Consider the following 6,000-nt stretch of genomic DNA (forward strand, 5'->3'; position numbering starts at 1 on the left):
CATTCGACTACAGGTGACGTAATATGGAAATGTAAGGGTGATGGTTTCAAGGTTTTGTGACTTATTGCTCAATAACTTAATGAAAATGGGTCTTGGGTGTTAATTAAGTATTATGATTGATTTTAGAATTAAGGAGCTCAGCTCGGCACTTAAAACTTCTTAGCCATGATAAATTTCTAATTTCTGCAATTCAATTGGAATGCTGAACCAAATAAAACATCCGTACCCGTTCCTACTGTGTACAATTTTTTGTCTTATTTTTCCTAACTCAATCACTTGCTTTTTCCAAATTAAGTATTTTTTAACACTCATTTTTATTGCCCAAATTGCTAGCAAAATATCTTGCTCTCCTATATATAATGGGAAACTTAATAATATGCTTAAATAATGATCCACCTATCACCAAAATGCCATATTCATTGCTGTAACTGTCAATTAATTGAATGAGGAAATATGTGTTTGAAAATTGAATTATGTCTTGGAAAATTTAGAAATCATCCCAAATAATTTGCGAAATCCGTTAAATTTGAAAATCATGAGATCAAAAGTTCATAGAAAATAAAAAATTGCAATAAATTTTAATTGTTAATCTTTTCAAAGGTAGTTTTTATTACCGGCTATTTTAATTTATCTTAGTAATTCACTTTCATCTGTTTTGCATTGATTTTTCGGTGCGATATGACCATTTGCTTTCCTCATTTTTTAAAGTGTTGCATCAAGCAACACAAAAAGTTGTACTCGTCATAATTTTAAACGATTAATTGCTCAATTAAGTCAATTACGCTTGCAAAACAATGATTAAATTGAGTGCTTAAATCATCAACTGCACTGACTACTTGGACTGATGAGAAATCTCAGTTCTTATCTTGTAAGATTGCAAGTCAGTGCGCGAGGGTCAAAGTCTTTGTTCCGAAAATTTATGAATTTATGATAATTCTCGTTTCGTTTGGAGTCTTTCCTTTCACTTCACCTTCTCCACGCTTCGCTTGGTCTACATCTTATGCCAGAGCTGTTTCACTGGTTTTAGCAGTTTTTGTTATACTCCGTTTTTGTGCTGGAAATGGGAAGTTTAGTGAACTTGCTCGTTACATGCGTTTTCTCCCTAAACAAGGTTTCTTAAAGTTAATTTGAGAAATTATACTGTCAAGTTCCTACGTTCACTCATTTGTCTGTCTATCGCAGACTTGATCATTAATTTTCTTATAGCTAGGATAAATTTATTGCCGTGAACATCCTCCGTGACAGATGATTTCAGTTATTTCATTCCATCAGTAGGTACCGTGAATGACGTTCACCGCCAATTTAGGTTTCATAATTTCTAAATGAAATATTTCTTGCTTATTTCGTTTTACCTCAAACCGTCACTTTGCTGATATAAAACTGGAAAATAAGTCAATTTGTATAGGATGAGTCGAGCGTAAGTTTTCAGTAAGAACTATTTTAATATTAGCCTTCGTTTATTCCATATGTTTATTCAATATTCCATTCAAAATGATCCATTTATTTCTTCATATTTTATATTTGCCTGGGCGGCGTACTAATTTCAGCTATTTTCAATCGAGCCTTATGCTTTCTGCTGGACTGTCTGGGTCTGAACCGTTATCTAACCAGACTTCCATATTATTATCTAGCCCACCTATTTACGCTGCTTTACTTAAAAGGCACTGTGCGTATTTTTTCTGGAGAATTGGCATTTCTCTTGAATCTTAATTTTGGCTATAAATGACGATTTATAGCTTAATACTAGCAGTATGTGCTATTTATATTTCTGTCAGAACATTTTTAAAAAACGTTCATAAGCCATCGAAATGGCTGATAAATTTAAGTTGCTTGAGGTGAAAGGATATTTAAAAGTAAAAACAACTTTTTCCTTTCGAGTACGACTTCTTAATTTTCCGATTTAGGAGCATGAGTTTTTTATATATTTTAATGGAACAAATAATGCGGAAATGAAGTTATTTTTCGGGAGAATGCTTCGGGTCACGAGCAAAACCATTTTTTACCTTCCTAAAGTTAAATTTAAGTTCCTAAAATTTTATTACGGTAAATACGAGTTTCTTATCTTCGAATTGTAGTTATCTTAAGCAATATAAATGCATTCAATATATTTTTAAGTGAACTTTAGTTTCCAAAAGTTAGCTGTCGGTAATACGTTCATGATTTTTCCACAGTTATCAAAATGGTTCCTCGTAACTCTGTCATCTTTGTGTAGAAATTTTGTCCCCACAGTATCTGTCTCTGGGGTTCCTTTCAAGGAGCACCTGTGACTCACTCTAGTGATTTTTGAAAAGTACATCTCAACTTGAAAATCCGGCCAAGGATGAAGACCTTATTGAGGAATACATTTTATTCTTATCGTATTTCGCAGATTTTCTATGAGATATGATAATTAAGACCAAAAGGAGAGAATATTAATTCCAAGAAATCATTGTTTTTATGCTTTTTTCCACGAAAGATGACGTGATGGGGATAAAAGCGGTAGCTTCCGCTTTTTCCCGTGGCGTGACATGATGCCAATCTCTGCTTCGTGTGCACTATCTATTCCTTGCAGTCAACATCTTCGCTTCCGCCGCCCTTGCTATTTTAGAGTCACAGTTCTGCCTTTATTTCTCAATGATGACCATTCTATGTTACACGCTGACTCATCACGCAATTAGAAGATTTGGATATTATCATTTCGTATCAATTCCAACAAAAGTATTCAGTATATTAGTGCAAGTAAATAGCTCAAGCAAAATAAATGCATTAATATAATGAAATATAATTGACTGTAATTGCTGTAAAAGTCATTTCTTCCGAGGCTCGTTCTGATTACATGATAAATCACCGTGCTGGTGCGAGGAAAGAATTTCACCACAGGGACCAAACCGCGGCATCTCTGCTTAAATGGCACTATAAACTAGGATAAAAGTTCCCACTAAATGTGGGATACACCAAGGTTCCCTGGGTTATAACGTATAATTAAAATACTATGAATAGAAAACTGTACTGAAGGAACCCTGTTACGGATGCCTGGTAATGTTAGATGATATACTTTCAGTAAAACAGTCACTCACAGTTTCACTTACTCACACGCAGATGGCTCCAAAATTCTCAGGAGAAAGTAGCAGCAAAAGAGAATAGTCAGAGGAACTGATGATGAATTGCAAAATATGTTGCAATATTAACCTATTATAGATATCAAGATTCTGGTGAAAATGATAATTAAACAAGCTGAAACCCATAAAAAAAGAAAGGGTGGCGTCTAAAGTTATCATGCAATTGCTTAGTGTGCAATATATCAGTTCAAGGAAAGAATTTGAAGAAAAGAAAATAATTTTTGAAAATACAAGCTCATTATTTTTCATCCGTTACTGGCAGTAAAAGAAGAGTTTTAGAACTTAACTAGGCAATGTTATTATACCTGTCAAATGTCATTTCCAGCAAACAAAAGCATACAATAGAGTTGTAGAATTGCTAGAGAGGTCGTCTACTGTTTTTGTAAATGTTAACAGTAAAGTAATTAATTATGTAGATAATACCTTGCTCTTCTGGCCTCAATAAAATTCAGATTTCACTATTGAGGGCCTGCCTAATTGTTTTTAATCTTAAAGCCTGTATCTACATTAAAAATTTCTGTCAATATTGCATTTTTTATGCAGAGCTGTCAGGTAGGTTTTGCAATTATTATTCACAAAGAAATGGCCGGAATTTCTCCACACAATGACAAGATGAAATTTGAAATGCTTTCCGTGAGAATCGTTTGAAGTAGGCTTAAAATTCATTTCTGGTGGAACATAAACAATCTCAATCAAAATTGTGCTCTTTTTCATCATGGTCCTTGTAATTGCTCATTTGAAAACTGAATTTGTTCCATTTCTGGCTAACATATGCCTTGATGTAGCTCATAATTGAAAGCTTATGAGATCCCGAAGGACAGATAGCCTTAGACCAAGAAGTAGCTTTGTATTGGCCGAAAAAAATCACTTGTTCACGCATTAATTTATGAAAATCAATGTCGTATCATGCCCAGAGAATATTTTTTATGGTAGACGATTAAAATTGATATCTCATTATAAAGCTATGGATGCCTCTAAGTAAATTAGAGGTGTTTAAAAATATAAAAGTTTTTCACAACCTACATTAAATATTGAGGCGAAATTCTTCGTAGACATAAAAACACGGAACAAATCTAGCGAAGAAATATCTACATCATTACTAATGGTTGGTAGAATAGCTGTCATATTATGAAGAGAGTGGCTAATACTCTTTGGTTTTCAAAGCATTCTGCATCCTTGATTGATGCATCAGTGCATGCGCAATTAACCAACCTTACGCATGGGGAAAAGAAATTAACCTTTTTGTCTTGGCCTATCGTATTGCTGTACTCTGCATCCTTATCGGCTATGATTAAAGAATTATTTTCACCAATTTTTTAAAGTTTGTCGGTATATTTGTGTTACAGTTGGATTAGACTTTCATCATTTCCCCCACTTATTGCTCCCGCAATTTTTAGGTGTGATTAAAACTATTTTTTGACAGTTAAAAAATCCTCAAGGAAGAAAGTATTTTGATTTATCATTTCGTGGTATGTAATGGGCACTTGTCCTTACTATTTATAAAATAGATTAAGTTAGTGGACAACCCTATGCTAATTCTCATCGTAATTCTGATTAAAGGTAACAAGCATCTCTTATTATTTTTATTAATCAGCATATTGACTATTTGAATTAGTAGGAATATTTTCAAGTTATGTGTCGCAAAGAACCATTTCAATGTTATCACGCAATTATATCTTGTAGATAGCCATACCTTCCGAATACCATATTGAAGCTGGCGTCTCGTGGGATTTTGTATTCAAATCTTCCCATCCTCTTCTTGCATGAAGTTCTGAGAACGGACTGAAGATGGCAGGAGTAACTGCGCAGTCATCAAGGCCCTTTTCATTCAAAGGCGGGCACTTTGTGATGATGGACCGAGTCATAGAATTTTGAAGATTCGCTTGGCGTTTTCTTTCCATGAAAATGGTAATTTATGGATACATTTTTAGCCTAACCTAATTAATATTTGGAAATATATTTCCAAGTCAAAATTGTAGATATGTTCTTAAGAGATACCACTTTTTTGCGTTGACATGTTGGAAAGCTTGTTTCTTGTAGCGTTCAGCAGTCATTCTCATAATCATTACTTCCTGAAGCATTAGTACGTTTCGTACGCTCGAACAATGGAATATATTTCCAAATTAGTTTTTCATTATGTTTATAGTTACTGTTTTTATTCTTTTAAAAGTAATGAGAGATCGACAAAGATATGCTTCACATAAATCAGTCTTTGGGTACAAGCAGTGCTGATGTACCATGATTGTGAATTTATCACAGATTGAATACTTTTGAATCCTTTCTATGGAAGTATTTTGCACCATGGTAGTTGACTGGTGAGTGAAATGTGATGGAACTATCTGTAAACTCTTCTCATGCAATGCTAATATGTCCATAAAATTATGCCATTCTTGATGTTTTAAATATCCCTTTTAATGGTTTGATTCGTCTTATCTGAATCTTGACTGCTGTATGTGCGGTTGCTTCTATTGTAACTACATTCATTTAATTTCTTGGAATTCGAAAAATATTGAATTGCACCGACAGTGGCGTAACTATGGGGGGAATGAGGGGGATGGATCCCCCCCCCCTAAAGCCTCAGAGAAATTAAAAAAAAATTAAACTATTGTCTAGTTTTGACATATAATAACTGCATCTGCTCAAAGTTAAATTTTAAATGCCAGAATGGTGTAAAATGTACTTCCAAGCATGTCATTTTTCAAAAATTTCCCCAGATTCCCCGTTTCTCGGAGAGGGAGGGTCGCACCCCAGGCCCTCTCATCCCCCCAAAGCATATTCCTAATTACGCCTCTGTACACCGACATAATTCTTAGCATCTTCACCTTAAATATTCTTACTTGAATCCAAAGTAGTCCATGTATTTGAAAAATCCCTTATGATCCGTTTTATGAGTTTAAAAAAG

This window comes from Ischnura elegans, chromosome 6 (assembly GCF_921293095.1).
Source record: "Ischnura elegans chromosome 6, ioIscEleg1.1, whole genome shotgun sequence".
Classification (NCBI taxonomy): domain Eukaryota; kingdom Metazoa; phylum Arthropoda; class Insecta; order Odonata; family Coenagrionidae; genus Ischnura; species Ischnura elegans.